We start from the raw sequence: 15,715 nt of genomic DNA, 5'->3' as shown, positions 1-15,715 counted from the left end.
AAGACTTTCATACCAGGAAACTCTCCCCCCCCCCTCCTTTATCTTAAAATATTTCAGAGCAAATTATCTGGGAATAAAGACCACAAAAGGGGTATTCACGTTGTAAAGGTAAACCAAATTGAGAGGGTAACTGTCTCCTTAAAAAAAAAAAAAAAAATCTTAGCTCTGGTCTTGGTGACTTCGAGGGAGGGCCCTGGGTGACTGGAGAAGCACAGTGGGAGGGGTACCGAGTTTCTCTGTGTACCCTTTGTGCTTCCTGAATTTGATATCAGAAGAGGGCATTCACTTCTTTTAAAAATACAGACGTAGATTTTTTAAGTACATATGTCTGACTTAAGGGATCAAGCTCATTAAAGAAAAAACGTAACCACCTCTGTCTCCCGAGGTTCCTCACCTCCTCCTCCCACCTTCCACTTTAGAATCAAACGGCACTAAAAACAGGACACCTGCTCCATTTTGACCATGAGTGCATTGTCAGAGAGGCCTTGGAGGTGCCTTCCCAAGTGGATTACCTGACCACATAAAAGAGAGACAGGTAATTTATGAAAGGAATCTTCGTGGCATTTGTACTTTGTCTATTTCCAGCCTGTTTCAGCTTTCTCGGGACCCACCCGACCTGGAGGATGGTGAGTGGGATCCTGGGAGTGAAACCGATGTCCGATTTGTCGATTTGTCGCAGTCCAGAGCGAGATGCTACGGTGAGCTCCACGTGAGGGCTTCCTCCACGCCTTCCCACTCCGTCGTGTGGGATTAATTCAGACATTTTCTGAAGTATTTACTTAGATGCACTCTCCTTCTGAGCCAGTATGGACTTTGTTCATCCCATTTCCTTGAAATATGTCCACCTTCATGGGTGAACACAGGAGCACGCTTTCTTCCAGAGCACACGTGGATAGTATGTATTTACAGAGACGTCAAACAAACAAACAAACAGACATACAAAGAACAAAACATGTAATATTTGAGCTTCCCTCCCAAAGGGAGGACAGGTGCTTCTCTGGCTTGTAGTAAACGTTGCAAGATTGGTAATTTGATACATAGCGTGAGAGTCCACTGCGGGGCGTCTCTCTTTTTTGTCTTTCTTTCTCTCTTCTCATCAGACTGTGTGTCTGGCTTGGAGAACCAGCCAGGGACCCAGGTAGTGGTGAGCCCAACAACCTGCCACACCAGACTCAAGTGACAAAAAGTCTGATTGCGCAATATTCTCAGCAGGTTGGCTTTCCACGTTCTAGAAAACGTTTTTAATGGGTTTGAGCTCCTTTCACACTAAGCACTTTGGGCTTGAACTGTCGTGCCTTGTCATGAAGTTGTGTTTTGAACTGTGGTGAAAGTCGGGATTCTTCTCTTCCTCCTCTTTTGTTTTTTTTTTTTACCCCCCCCCCCCTTTAAAAACAAGATAAGCCCCGTATGCAAATAGAGTCCACAGGGACCACCACCGTCCTGGTTCTCAGCTTTATTTCTCCTGCTGCAGAGCCTGCCTTCACCCATTATGCGCTATTTGTATACCTTTAACATTAGAAACATTTATTCCAGGAATGAGTCATTGGAGGCATCTTTTGGGTTTACATCTCGGAAGCTGGATTCAGGAGCATTAATGCCAGAAGAATGGATGTCTTCTGTATTAAAAACCTCGGGATTGTTTGTGCGTAGAGAGAGACAGAAAGAGAGAGAGTTTCTGTTTTGTTTTTGTTTAATTTGAAGAGCGAAATGTGCTCAAATACATTAAAGATAATGCTTGAGATATATTTAGGTACATGCTTCACACCCTAAAGCAATATTCGGTATGAATGAGAATGTCTCATTCTGCGGGGAGAGAAATGGCAGACTATATACCCTTCCTGAGCTGGCTATAACCAGCCTCTCAAACAAGAGTGAGGGCTGAGTACCTTGAGCATTTTTTTCCCCCAGCTCTACTGCGATATAATGGACACACGACATTGTGTAAGTTGAAGGTGCACAACCTGTTGATCGGATACATTCGATTTTGACAGATGTCTTTTAATGGAAAAAAAAAAAAAAAAAAAGGAAAGAGAAAGACAACCCCAATGCTTTTCTCAGAGAGAACAGGAAGCCTGAAGGAGGAAGTATGTGACAGTTTATTTTTCAATAAGCACACAGTGTCAAGTGAATGAAATCCCTCTGGAAGCTGTAAAAAATGGAGGCTGGAAGGTGGTTGTGTTCAGGTAGCACAAAAGGCTTCTCAATATTTAGAACCTTTTTTTCAAAGCTAAGTTATTAATGAAATCCAAGATTGCACTTTTCCAAAAGGAAACACTGAGTCATTCATGAAATGATCTAAGATTTCGAAACTTGCTTACACCATTTTTTTTTTTTTTTTTCTCCTCCGTTCCTACCTGTGCCAAAAGCAGGCTCAGAAAAGCCAACCAGTAACTGTGGCCTAAATCCAGGGAGCCGGCCAAATTAGCCGAAGAATGGAGTAATTTAACAAAGACTCCCGATGCCCCAGAGGGTTCCTGTCTCACCCCATTGGCGGGCCAGAAAGGGCCTGCCAGCCTCCCTGGGTCCAGAGCCGAGGGGCCTCTGTCCCCGCCTCCCTCCGAGGGAGCCCGTGATTAACCAGTTCTGGCACAGCGGTTATTTGGCCATACCCCTGGCCTGCCTCCAAGTTTCGTGTGGAACAACAAATGGGCGTGGGCCCCCAGATAGGCAGGCCCGTGTTCCAAGGAGGCAGTGAACACTCACGGCCAAGAGCCCTGCACGATGTGGCCAGAGCTGGGGTACGGCCGAGAATGCGTTCGAGGAGGGAATGCCAGCCTCTCGGTCCGTTTATCGAGGGTGTCTCCACTTAGGCCATTAAATAGTGTCCAAAGACAGTCAACACGCGTGTGGGTCAGGAATAAAGTGTGAGTCAGGTCGTTCCGACCCCCTCCTCTCTCTCTTGCTGCGGAAGAGGGTTTCCAGGTACTTGATTTATTTTATTTTATTTTATTTTATTTTATTTTATTTTATTTTATTTTATCTATTTCATTTGTTTCATTTCCTTTCATTTATTTTAGGAGAGAGAGAGCACAAGGGGGAAGAGGGGCAGAGAAACAATCCCAAACAGACACCACGCTCAGCACAGAGCCCTTTGCAGGGCTCGATCCCACGACCCTGGGATTATGACCTGGGCAGAAATCCAGAGTCAGACGCTCAACCGACGGAGCCACCCCAGTGCCCCGCAGGTACTTATTTTTAAAAGCATGACTTTAGGGGCGCCGGGGTGGCTCCGTCGGTTGAGCATCTGACTCTTGGCTCAGAGCGTGATGTCACGGTTCATGAGTTCAAGCCCCATGGTGGGTTCTGCACTGACAGCATGGATTTGACTTGGGATTTTCTCTCTGTCTCTCTCTGTCTCTGTCTCTCTGTCCCTCTCTCAAAAATAAATATTGAAAAAAATAAGTAAATAAAAACACGACTCTAGATAAGAGTACTTTATGAATGACACCACCAAACTTTCTGAATAGGCACAGGGGAAAGCTCCCGTTTTCATCTTTACAAACACCCAGAAGTCCATGTAGATAAATCATGTAGACAAGGAAACAGTGATTTGGTCCAAACAATACAGGAAACGCCTGGAATGGCACCTCCTTAACACAACGCCCTATGTTTGCCTTGTACTATTCAAAGGATTTTACAGATACATTATCTTCAGACGACTCTGCGAGGTAGAAGGGGGAAGCGCACTTGCCCATTTTACAGATTCGGAAACCAAGGCCCAGAGAGGCCGTGACCTTTCTAAGGTCACAAACTCAGTCAACTGCAGAGCCCAAACTTCGGTCCAGGACTCCTGACGAGGAGGCCCGATCCTCCCCCTCCACGCCCCGTCCCTTGTAACCAGGCTCCGAATGTTCCCTTCTGTGTGATGTTCCCGGCTGTATGTCCGGGCTCTGTAGGCTCCCGGGTCTGTTGCTTTTGCCCCACAGCCTGTGTTTCCAATTCCTAGGATTCCCAGGAATATTCAAAATCTTACTTCTGCCCCCTACTTTGAAGATTCTGGTCCTTTTTCACAACGGGGGATGTACCTATTTGACCAGGAAGTGGTCTAGGCTCTGGAGTTCGTGTAGAATGACTTCCTCTTTTTCTCCCTGAATTTATTATGGTATTAATTTTATCCCAACACCTAAAAACAAAAAAATCCCAGACTCCGCACTGCGTACGAGGGACTTTTCAAAACAAAAAACTCTCCTCCACTAAGATGTTACTAACAATCACCAGGGATTTTAAATTTCCTGTGTGTGTGTGTGTGGGGGACTCTCACACTTTTTTTTTTTTTACAAAGATTTTTTTTTTCCTGGTCATTTAGGAAGCAGCATATTTTTAAAAACTATCTTATTGTTTTTGTGTCGCTCACATGGGGTAGTTCACGGGCGGTTATCACTAACACCAGAAGGAAAAATATTGCAGACCTTCATGACAAACCATTACACTGACATAGGTCTGGCTTATTTAGAATATGCCCAGTAAGCACTGGTTAAAAATTGATGATTCGGGGCAGTCTTTCTCCAGTGATTTTTGTAAAATACCTAGGAGACCTTGAACATTCTGTTACACTTTTACAATCATGGAGAGGAGGACGGAAGGTGGTGTTCGCGAGGGATATTGCTTTATTACTCAGCTAAAAGTCCCTTTGGCTCTAAAAGTCCCTCCTCCCGGCGGCTGCAGGCTGGGAGAAGTCAGCATTTTCTCTCTCCCTAACTGGTGCTTTTACCATGCAGAAGAGACTCCATTTTCAAAATCTGTGAAAGAAAATTTTGTGTTTTTAGCGAATGACTTTCCCCCTAGTGGGCAGAGACCGCCTCCCCCCCCCCCCCCCGGCCCCTTCTTTGCGAAGCAAGAGCCACTGGGTGAGAGCAATCTGTCACCAGCTCACGTGGCTGTGATGGAAAGCCCTTTTACATGCTGGTCACCATGTCTCAGGCACTGTTGTGTGCTTTTATCTTTTTTTAATTAAAAAAAATTAAGTTTATTTATTTATTTTGAGAGAGAACAGACAGTGTGAGCAGAGGAGGGACAGAGAGAGAGGGAGACAGAGAATCCCAAGCAGGCTCCCCGCTGCCAGCACAGAGCCCGACACGGGGCTCGAACTCACGAACCAGGAGATCATGACCTGAGCCGAAGTCAGAAGCTTCACTGACTGAGCCACCTCGGGGGCCCTTTCTTGCACATTTTTAAATATACAAGGAATATTTTTATTTATTTATTTAGTTAGTTTTAGATTTTATTTTTAAGTAATCTCTACACCCAATTTGCCCAACATGGGGCTTGAACTCATGACCCGAAGATCAAGAGACAAACACTTCACCAACAGAGCCGGCCGGGTGCCCCAGAAATACCTCCTAATCTTTAAACACGGAAAGTGGTAAATGTGTCATCTTTTAGGAAGCAGGTTTGGATGCCAATAAACTAAACCACGAGTCGAAAAAGTATCGTTTTTCTTGGATAATTCAGACTTTTTCAGTGCCCTCATTCTGTACTGAATAACCATCCATGATGAAATAGAAAGAACATTAAGTCAAATTGTACCTACGTGGACTCTACGACTTTCCCTGGAAACTTCTTTCCTGGGGCCAAATTCCTAATATCGGTTCTGTTCTCATGGTTATCTCTTCTTCCTCCTCCTAAACAGAAAGTGCGAAAATAAAGGACTCGGTTTTTAAACACACACACACACACACACACATTTTTAAATGCAGCACACACACTATGCATATCACAGTGCAGTTTTAAAAAGAAAGAAAAACTGTGTCTGCAACATAAGGGAAGTATGCAGCACTCACACGGGCCATTAAGACTTGCCTTTATTATCATGTTGCTAACCACTAAGGGACACATGCAATGCTGTGACAAGCATAATTTAATTAAGCTTTCCATTCGCTGTTGTTTGAAAAGACCTGAAGGCTCTCATCGTAAAGTAAACCCAGTGCACATCCCACAAGAAAAAGTGGAAATGATTTCACCGAACGAAGGAACTCAGCGAGCTTTTTCCTTCTTATTGAGCAAAATGGATTTACGCCGATGAGCCAGACCCCGTGAGCGCCAAATGCTGCCCCGGTGCCTTCACAGCGAAGTCGCCTCCCCCCCACCACACACAGGAACACAGGATGTTTACTCTTCACCCAAACCTTAACCAAAGGAAAATACAGCAAACGAGTCATCTGTGTAAAATCCATGGGCTTCTTACGTCTTTGGCATTCCAGATCTTGGATTCAAATAAATAAAAATATTTACGAAGCGATTCATCTGTAATCTGACTGAAATCATGACCGTGTGCAATATATGAAAATCGTACCCCCCCCGGACAGCCATTCAACAGCATACTTCGATTGCAGACCTACTCTGCTGGGCAGTATTTTAGGGGAAGGCGGTCTATTGAGTCCTTTAAGACTCAGTCCTTGGGGGCTCCTGGGCAGCTCAGTCACCTAAACATCCAACTTCCGCTCAGGTCATGAGCTCAAGGGTTCGTGAGTTCCAGCCCCACATCGGGTTTACCGCTGTCAGCACAGAGCCCGCTTCAGATCCTCTGTCTCCCTCTCTCTCTGCCCCTCACCCCCCCTCCCACAGCTTGCGAGCATGCTCTCGCTCTCTCTCAAAAATAATAATGATGATAATAAATAACTACACATAAAAAAAAAGACTCACAGGTCCTTGAAACCATACTTACTTTCTTACAGCCATGACAAAATGGAAGTCTTGCAAACTGTGGCCCGGCACCTTCCCTTTGTTTTTGTTTTTCTTCTTCACTGAAAATGTATCGCGCGCCTACGGTGTGCCAGAATCCGGGTTGGTGCAGAAATGCAAACTTGCACGCGCAAAAAGGTCCTGGCCAGAGGCAAAGTTCTATTTAGCCGGGTCGACAGACGTTAAACAGGCGAAGTCTAGTGGAACCCAACCATTTGTAATCATTTGGATTACTACCAGCTTGATTAAGGATGCATATTGGCCAGGCCCTCCCTGGGAGACTAGGGGTCACTCGCATTCTGAGTGTTACCCCAGGGGAGTTAGATGCAGGAGTCCTGAGCCGCACCCTGCAGGAAGTCTTTAACTGCAGTCGGAATAAGTGATCAGAAAAATTACACGGCACTGTGGCGGCCGGCTTCTCCCCGAGGAATAAGGGTCAGTACTTGGGCCCTGTGATACTTTTCAGGGCCCACAAAAGTTTTTTTATTTTAATTTCTCCCAAAGCCAGAAGAAAAATGAATCTGACAATAATGAATATATAATAATGGTCCAGCCGGGGTTATATGCATCTTGAGGCCAATGCCATGGCAAAATAGAATTTTTAATATCCTTTTTTTGGAGGAAGGGATTCACAAAGGCTAAATACTACTGTGGGTCCCTAACTGCTATGGTTTAGCCCTGGTGCTATGGGAACATATATACAAGGGATCTGATCCTGGAGGTGCCGGGGGGTGGAGAAGGCTTCCAGGTAGAAGGGACCATGGAGCTGATATCTTCAGGGAGAAGAGAAACCAGCTACGCTACAGGCAGTGTAGGGAGGAATGAGCAGGGGAGGTCAGAAAAAGAAGAGGTTTCTAAGGAGAGGGAACAGAATGTGCAAAGGTCCTGAGGTAGGAAGGAGCATTTTTCATATCCACTGGAATTTAGGCTCCATGCTTGTTCCATTCTCAGCCTGAAAGGTGTCTGACCCACAACAAGCATTCAATAAATATTTGTTGAATGAATCGGGACCTTGTCTCTTTTTCACAAGGGTGTGACAGCCCACCCTAGCTTTATCTCTCCTTCTGAAACTTTCCTAATCAATATTGTCTCTCTGTCCTGTCTTCACAGCTTATGAGCTGTGTGACCTTGGACAAGTTGTTTAACCTCTCTGTGCCGCTTCTATTTACTCACACTCACCTGTAAATAACCCTCGATCTTTCTGTGAGGACTATCTTAGTTAATATGTGTAAAATAGTTAGGACAATGTCTGGTACATAATAAGTACTCAATACATGCTAGTTAGTTTTATTATTTAATCACATCTTACTAATCTTATATTCGTGTATCTTTCAGTAAAATGGAAAAATCCTTTATGTGCTGATTCGATGACTTCTACCTTGCTTCTCTCAAAGCAATTAGCATGATCCAACCCACAGAGTAAATATTCAATAAATATTAGGGAATTGATAAAAATAACATTTAGCAACAATATTAATTAGGATCAGAATCAGTTGTAAATAAGAGAAAAACAAGGTAAGAGTTTATTTTTCTCCATAGATTTGCGTCTAACATTGTGTGACACTCTATCATGTCAGAACCCGTCCCCTTCTATTTTCTTGCTTAGCCAGCCTTTCATGTGGCTTCAGCCTCAGGACCCACCCTTGCTGCTCAAGCTCCAGCCATCAGACCACATTCCAGTAAGCAGAAAGAATGCAGGGAGGTCAGAAAAAGAGACATGTTCCCTTAAAGACAATTCCAGGAAGTCCTCTATGCCACTCCCCCTTACAGAACATTGGTTAGAATATAGTCTCGTAGCTACCCCCAAGAGCAAAGGAAGCTTAGGAAACATTCTTTTATCTGGGTGGCCATGTGCCAGCTAAAAGTTGGGATTTTATTACTGACAGAGAAGGGGAGACAGATATTGGGGCCACTGTGGTCTCTGTCCTGGCGGCCTGGCCAGTTGAGTTTGACACGTGATACTCCAGAGAACGGGAATGATCTCAGCCCTCTCAAAGGAAGCCGGTCACATTGGGCCTGGCTGTGATTTTTATAAAAGCACTGTTTTATGTTCCTCTTCAAACTCTAATAATACCTCTAGAATCGACGGCTCTCCATTTATAAATGTCCGCGTTCGCTAATGATGCAACTCCCTGAGGAAGAAAGACAAATGCATAAAGCCAGATGATTGCATAATTTTTACAAAGGTTTTCTTATATATGTACAATTTCAAGCAAAAGAGAGAGGAGGGAGTAGTGACTTTGCATCTACCCATTCTACCCTTTCCGCAACTATCAACTCATGAACCCTTGTGTTATCTATTGACCGAGCCACGCAGGTGCCCCATCAAAACGTTTTTAATGTGATAGAAGGGTTTTTGCCAGTGTTTGAATTTCCCTTACTGTCTCAAAAAAAATAAAAATAAAAAAAATAATAAAATAAAATAAAATAAATTTCCTTCATTGTTTCACAGGTTTTTTTGGTTTTGTTTTGTTTTGTTTTGTTTAAGTTCATCTGTCTGAGAAACCATCAAGGTCTTGTCTAGGGCCATACCACCCTGAAGGTGCCCGATCTCGCCCGCTCTCGCCCACCCTCGGAAGCTAAGCAGGATTGGGCCTGGTTAGTACCTGGATGGGAGGAACCAAAAAGGTCTTTCCAGTGTGGTCGGATGGCATGCCTCTAAGTACCTTTTAATCTGGCTGCACAGCTCAGCACCGTAGCCACTGGCCACATGTGGCTATTTAAATAAACTTATTTTAATTAAATAAAAAATTCAGTCAGCCACACAAGCCACATTTGAAGGGTTCAACGGCCGCTTACGCTGTGGAATAGCACCTACCACGCGGGACGGTGCAGACAGAGAATATTTCCATCGTTGCCGGAAGTTCTGCTCCAGGGGATAGCACCGCTCTAGAGGATGCCTGACCCCCTTTTTCCTTGCAACTCATTTGTTGAAGAAGCTGAGGGTGTTTGTCATGTAGAGAGCCACACATTTTAAACTCTGCCGATGGAGGGGTGCCTGGGTGGCTCAGTCCGTGAAGCATCTGACTTCGGCTCAGGTCACGGTCTCCCGGTCCGTGGGTTCGAGCCCCGTGTCGGGCTCTGTGCTGACAGCTCGGAGCCTGGAGCCCGCTTCGGATTCCGTGTCTCCCTCTTTCTCCGCACCTCCCCCACTCACACCTGCCCCCCCCCCCCCCCCCGTCAAAAATAAATCAGCAGAAAAAAATTTAAACTCTGCTGATGGCAACCCCTCATGGTCAGTCAACATGCTTCTCTGTCTTCTGTGTTCCCCATAAATCAACAGTTAGACTTACCACCTTGATCCAATTCAGAGTTGATTCCTTGGGGTGGAATAAGATGACAGGGCAACCCAATTGTAGGTAGTGTGTTAGAAAAAAAAAAAAAAAGCACACAGAGAGATCAAAATCTGGAAGGACGTACACCAGAACATTATCAGTAGTTATTTTGGGGAACTAGAATGACCTTATTTTTTGCCTGATTCTTGCTGATCTCTATGTCATTACTTATTCCACAGTGCACATGTCTTTCTAATGAAAAGTGAGCAATACCTGCTATTTATGGCAAAAACAATGTGCCAAGCACTGTGCGCAGCGATTCACTTACATTAGCTCATGGAACCCTCGTGACAATTCTATGAGGTCATTATGATCTCTGCTTTGCAGTAAACACTCAGAAACATTAAGTACCTTGTCCAAGGTCACGTAGTCAGTATCTGGTGCGGTCTGGATTTAATCTCTCCAACTGCCTGACTCTCGAGGGATTCTGATGTTGGGCAGTGTGGCATGCAGCCTGAGAGACTCAGTTTCTGGAAAATCCCGTCAGGTTATTCCGAGGCAGACCCAGGTCTGGGAACCGAACCGCATCCCTGCCCAACCACACGACGCCGTCCTCCACAAACACGCCGTCTCCCCCACGCTCACCCCTGCTCTCAGCTGGAAAGCAGTCTATGTCTGGCACGTTCGAAGCATAAAGCCTGACGCCTGCCCCGAGCGTCTGCTCCGAAAAGGCACCTTGGAGACCATGCTTGAGACTAGTTGCCACCCAGCTTCCGGCTTCGTGTGGGGCGTCCACTTGTGACACGCTATTAAGACGAGATAGGAAAAATGGGGAGCGTGTGGACGTGTGCATGTGCGCGTGTGCTACGACGTCTGGGCAGACGGCCGGGGAAGTTCTCCCTAAAGCAGGGGTTGACGCACGAGGGACCGAGGGCTCCCATCCAGCCCACTGCCTAAGCATGCTTTTTCCATTTCCAGCCTGTTGGAATAAAACCATTTTTAAAGAGGACAAAATCTCATGACACATGAAAATCCCAGGACAGCCCCTTTCAGCGTCCATAAATAAAGTTTTATTGGCACACAGCGCCGCTCGTTGTTTGCGGTCTGCGGTTGCTTTGGCATGGCAATGGAAGGGTTAATTATTGCCCCAGCGACCACGTGGCCCAAATGCCTAACATGTTTACTCTGACTATAGGAGCAGGTGACACAGTACATTCGAAGGCCTGAGGAGGGACCGTGCCCGGTGTATTCCTGGCAAGACGAGGACCTGGGGTGATGGGAGCAGAGCGGACGAGGGCAGAAAGCACGGGGGACCAGATGCCACGCAGTCAGTCCATCATAAGGACTGGGGTCCAAGCCTCAGCAAGACGGGAGCCAGCGCGGTTGTGTGGTGAGAGGTGTTCCGGTCTGGCTTCTTTTAACAGATTTCCCTATTTTAAGAACAGACTGAAAGGGGGTGGGGGAGAATAGAAACAATGAGTCCAGCTCTGAGAGCGGAGCTCTCCGAGAAGCTATGCAAGACGTGATGAGGGGTTGAACCAGGAAAGTGATAGAATTGCTGGAATGTATCTAGTGGGATTCTTTTTTTCTTTTAAGATTTTTAATTTTCGAAGTAATCTCTACACCCAACATGGGGCTTGAACTCACAGCCCCAAGATCATGCGCCACTGACTGAGCCAGCCAGGCACCCCTAGCTAGTGGAATTCTTTTTTTTTTTTTTTAATGTTTGTTTATTTTTGAGAGAGCGAGCGGGGGAAGGGAAGAGGCAGAGGGAGAGACAGAATCCCAAGCACGGTCCATGCTGTCGGTGCAGAGCCCAACACGGGGCTCAATCCCACGGACCATGAGATGGTGACCTGGGCCAAAATCAAGAATCAGATGCTTAACCGACCAAACCCCCGAGGCGCCCCTAGTTTTCTACTGTTCATAGCCTGCATTGTCTAACCAAAGACTATCTAACCCCTCTAGCATCTACACCCTCAGTTGACACGTCTTTGGTCACAACTGTAGGCTTAGGAGCTCAACGCTAGACAGGCATGCGACAACGAAGGGGATCGGGAGCAAGATGTCACATCTTCAGAGATAGCAACAAACAATTTTGTGTCCTTGCAGCTTAGTAAGATAATCAGGGGGCACCTGGCTGGCTCTGTCATGGGGGCACGTGACTCCTGATTTCGGGGTCACATGTTCAAGCCCCATGTGGGGTGTTGAGGTTACTTAGAAAATTGCTAAAAAAAAATGATAAATTACAAAAAATATATAATCAGGATGTGCAACTATAAAACCTGGTGAGGGGCAGATGCTCGTTGGACACACCCCTTCCAGTTTCTGGCTTGTTCGCTCTGTCATTTGGAGGAAAGGGGCTTCCTCTTGGGTATTTGGCAAAGCAAGTTTTGGTATTTTCCTGTCTGGGCAAAAATACACCAGGAGAGGAGATCTTCCAGAGATTATGTGAGTTGCAGCCAAACAAAGTGGCGTTCTGTGGGTCTCTGCCAGAAAGGAGAATCAGCTGTCATCTATTCCTAAAATAAAAGTCCCTTGGAGAAGGAAAAAAGGGGGGAGGGGAATGGCAATTACGTTGAAAGTACAGAATTTAGCCTTTTCTCCGCCATGGTGGTGGGAGTGGTTAATTGTTACTCGCTATGTCTTTTTCTTTACCTTTTTTTTTTTTTTTCTAATTTTTAATTTTAGAGAGAGAATGTGAGTGGGGGAGAGGGGCAGAGGAAGGGAGAGAGAGAATCTTATGCAGGCTCCAGACTCAGCGCAGAGCCCAGTGTGGGGCTCGATCCCCCAACCCCGGATATCATGACCTGAGCTGAAATCAAAAGTCAGACGCTCAACCCACTGAGCCACCCAGGTGCCCCTTGCCAGATCTTCTCACAAGACTTTTAGGATCAAGCTATTCCTGGCCAGGAAACAAAACCAGAATTGTCCCATTCCCCAGTGGATTCAGATGAAAACTAGTAATAAAATCAAGTACAAGTACAGAGGCTCCTGGGTGGCTCAGTCAGTTAAGCGCCCGACTTCGGCTCAGGTCATGATCTTGCAGTTTGTGAGTTTGAGCCCCGCATCGGGCTCTGTGCTGGCAGCTCAGAGCTTGGAACCTGCTTTGGCTTCTGCGTCTCCGTCTCTCTCCGCCCCTCCCCCGCTTGCACTCTGTCTTGTCTGTGTTTCTCAAAGATGAGCACACATTTTAAAAAATAATAAAATAGGGGCGCCCGGGTGGTTCAGTTGCTTGAGCGTCCGACTTCAGCCCAGGTCATGATCTCACAGTTCGTGAGTTCGAGCCCCGTGTCGGGCTCTGGGCTGACAGCTCAGAGCCTGGAGCCTGCTTCGGATTCTGTGTCTCCCTCTCTCTCTGCCCCTCCCCTGCTCATGCTCTGTCTCTCTCTGTCTTAAAAATAAATAAAACAGTAAAAATATTTAAAGAAAATAATGAAATGAAATGAAATGAAATGAAATGAAATGAAATGAAATGAAATAAAATAAAAGTACAACTCCAAGAGGAGGCATTGGAGAAGTACCAGGCTGGGTCTGTAAGAGATCACACATGAGATGAGACACATATTTATGCCGCATGAAAGTCACATGCTTGTATCCTATCATTCTGTAAACATGACTGCTACCTGAACAATAGACATATTTTATCAGGGAAATGATTTTTCTCTGTTACTATGCTTCTGCACTAGTAGGTTTGTTCAGTAACAAATATGTGAGACTTCTGTTTGTAAGAAAAGAACAAAGTACAGAATTCAGAATGGATGCTAGCAAAACACAAAGGGAGGATTTTTAAGGGCAGTGAACCTGTTCTGGATGATGGTGTATGGTGGGTATATACCATTGTGCATTTTTCAAAATCTATAGAACTACAACATAAAGGGTGAACCTTAATGTAATCGATGGATGTTAGTTAATAATCAGGTATCAGTATCGGTCCATCAGTTGTATCAAATGGGCCACACGAATGCAAGAGGTTTTAAAGAGGAAATTACGCAGGGGAGGGGTGGGGTGCATATGGCAACCTTCTGGACTTTCTGCTCTATTTTTCCGTATACCCACAACCACTCTAAACAGTAAGGTCTATTAATTATGACAAATAAAACTTTAAAGGGCGCACTTCTTAATGAGAGCAAACCTCGGTGTTACTGACATACAGATGGGAAATAGAAACCTTTTAAGGCATAGCTATCTCTTGAGAGGATGAGGTGGAAAACAATGTCAGCCGCCATTCCTTAATTTGGAATATTGATCCACTGTTCTGGAGTTTGAACTGTATGCGAGTTTGCTTTTGTTGTTGTTGTTCTCAGTACTTTGTCATCCAAAGAAAGCCCACAGAGAGCTGTGACTCTTAAAAGACGGTATGAAATGTTTCAACAACGGACAAACCTCAGACTTCCTGTATTTCTGTAACTTGTAGCTTTCCCTTCCTTCTTTTAATTTGTTAATGATCTCTCTTCTGTCACACGTCCCTAACTAGATCAGTGGATCAAAGGTGAGGCTTTGCTAAGTAATCAGTGTAATTTCAGCCATGTAGCCAGCTATTAAAAACAGACCTATAGGGTTTTCAAGGACAACCAAGGTATTGATTTCGCACCAAAAATTCATGCAGTAATACACCAGGGCCAGTGTTTCTAAACCATCACCTTTCCTTATTCACTGGGTCCCTAGTGAAATCCTGCACGGCTCAGAAAAGGCAAATCCACCCAGACTCCCTCCCCCACCCGCCCCCAGCCCAGTTCCTGCCTGCAAGAAAAGAATTTCACTCTTATAAATTAGACAAGGGGAGAGAAAACTCATTTTTTCGACAAGCATTTTTATTACTTTTTCTTTTTACAGATGTGTCTTCCCATGCATTAATTTTCCTTCCCAGTTATTACACTTGTATGTGGATTTTTTTTTTTTAGAGGACACATCTCTTATGTAATTTGTTTTGTATTTCTGGAATGAGGAAACTTTTTTACTCATATTGTTAAAATCTACACAAGGCACCCGTGTGATAGATCACCCTGAGCCTTGGAAGGAAATGATTCACCACAATACTGTAACCGAAAGTGTTCTAATACCAGGGAAGAAGGTAGGTCATTTAACTGTGTCACCTGCACAGAGCAGCTATGGGGGCATCAGAGCCTTCTCAGCTTAGCCTTTGCCCTCAGAACTGCTCTGCGCCTGGTGTAGCCTTTTCCCACCAGCTCTGTTCCTGTTCTCTGGTTCCTTTCTCCAAATATATTTAAACAAACAAAAAAAAAATTGATGCTGGGAACTCCATTTTTAAGTTTTAAGAGAAACCTGCAACTTTGTGATTTGTTAATTATCCACATCCATTCATCTGCCTCCAAGGTCCTTCTCAGGCTACTCTCTACTCTCTCTCTCTTTTTTTTAAATACTTTTTTTAAGGTGTTTTTTTTTTTTTTTTTCAAATTTATTTAAGTAATCTCTACACCCAACATGGGGCTGGGACTCACAACCCCGAGATCAAGAGTGCATGCTCCTTGGACTGAGCAAGCCAGGCACCCCTCAGGTTACTCTCTTCTAATTTTGTACCTAAATTTGTTGGGTGAATAAATGAATGAAACCAGAAATGCCCAGAATAAGTCCAGAGTTGTAAAAATGAAACACATCTATTAAAAAATAAAGTAAATAGGGGCACCTGGGTGGCTCAGTCGGTTAAGCGTCTGACTTGGGCTCAGGTCACGATCTCGCAGTTTGTGAGTTCGAGCCCCCGCGTCGGGCTCTGTACTGATGGCTCGGAACCTGGAGCC

General features: G+C 45.1%; 1 long non-coding RNA gene across 1 annotated transcript; it reads right to left on the bottom strand.

Moving 5' to 3' along the window:
- Positions 1–4,252: 4,252 nt before the first annotated feature.
- LOC113595766 (uncharacterized) lies at positions 4,253–10,435 on the bottom strand. Its single transcript, XR_003416366.2, has 5 exons — positions 9,975–10,435; positions 8,756–8,813; positions 6,665–6,822; positions 5,531–5,618; positions 4,253–4,739 (listed from the first exon to the last, which is right to left on the bottom strand). It is a non-coding gene; the product is annotated as an uncharacterized LOC113595766 (long non-coding RNA).
- Between the last annotated feature and the right edge of the window lie 5,280 nt (positions 10,436–15,715).

Source organism: Acinonyx jubatus, chromosome A3 (assembly GCF_027475565.1).
Source record: "Acinonyx jubatus isolate Ajub_Pintada_27869175 chromosome A3, VMU_Ajub_asm_v1.0, whole genome shotgun sequence".
In the NCBI taxonomy this organism is placed as follows: domain Eukaryota; kingdom Metazoa; phylum Chordata; class Mammalia; order Carnivora; family Felidae; genus Acinonyx; species Acinonyx jubatus.
This window is presented reverse-complemented; position numbering and strand designations above follow the sequence as displayed.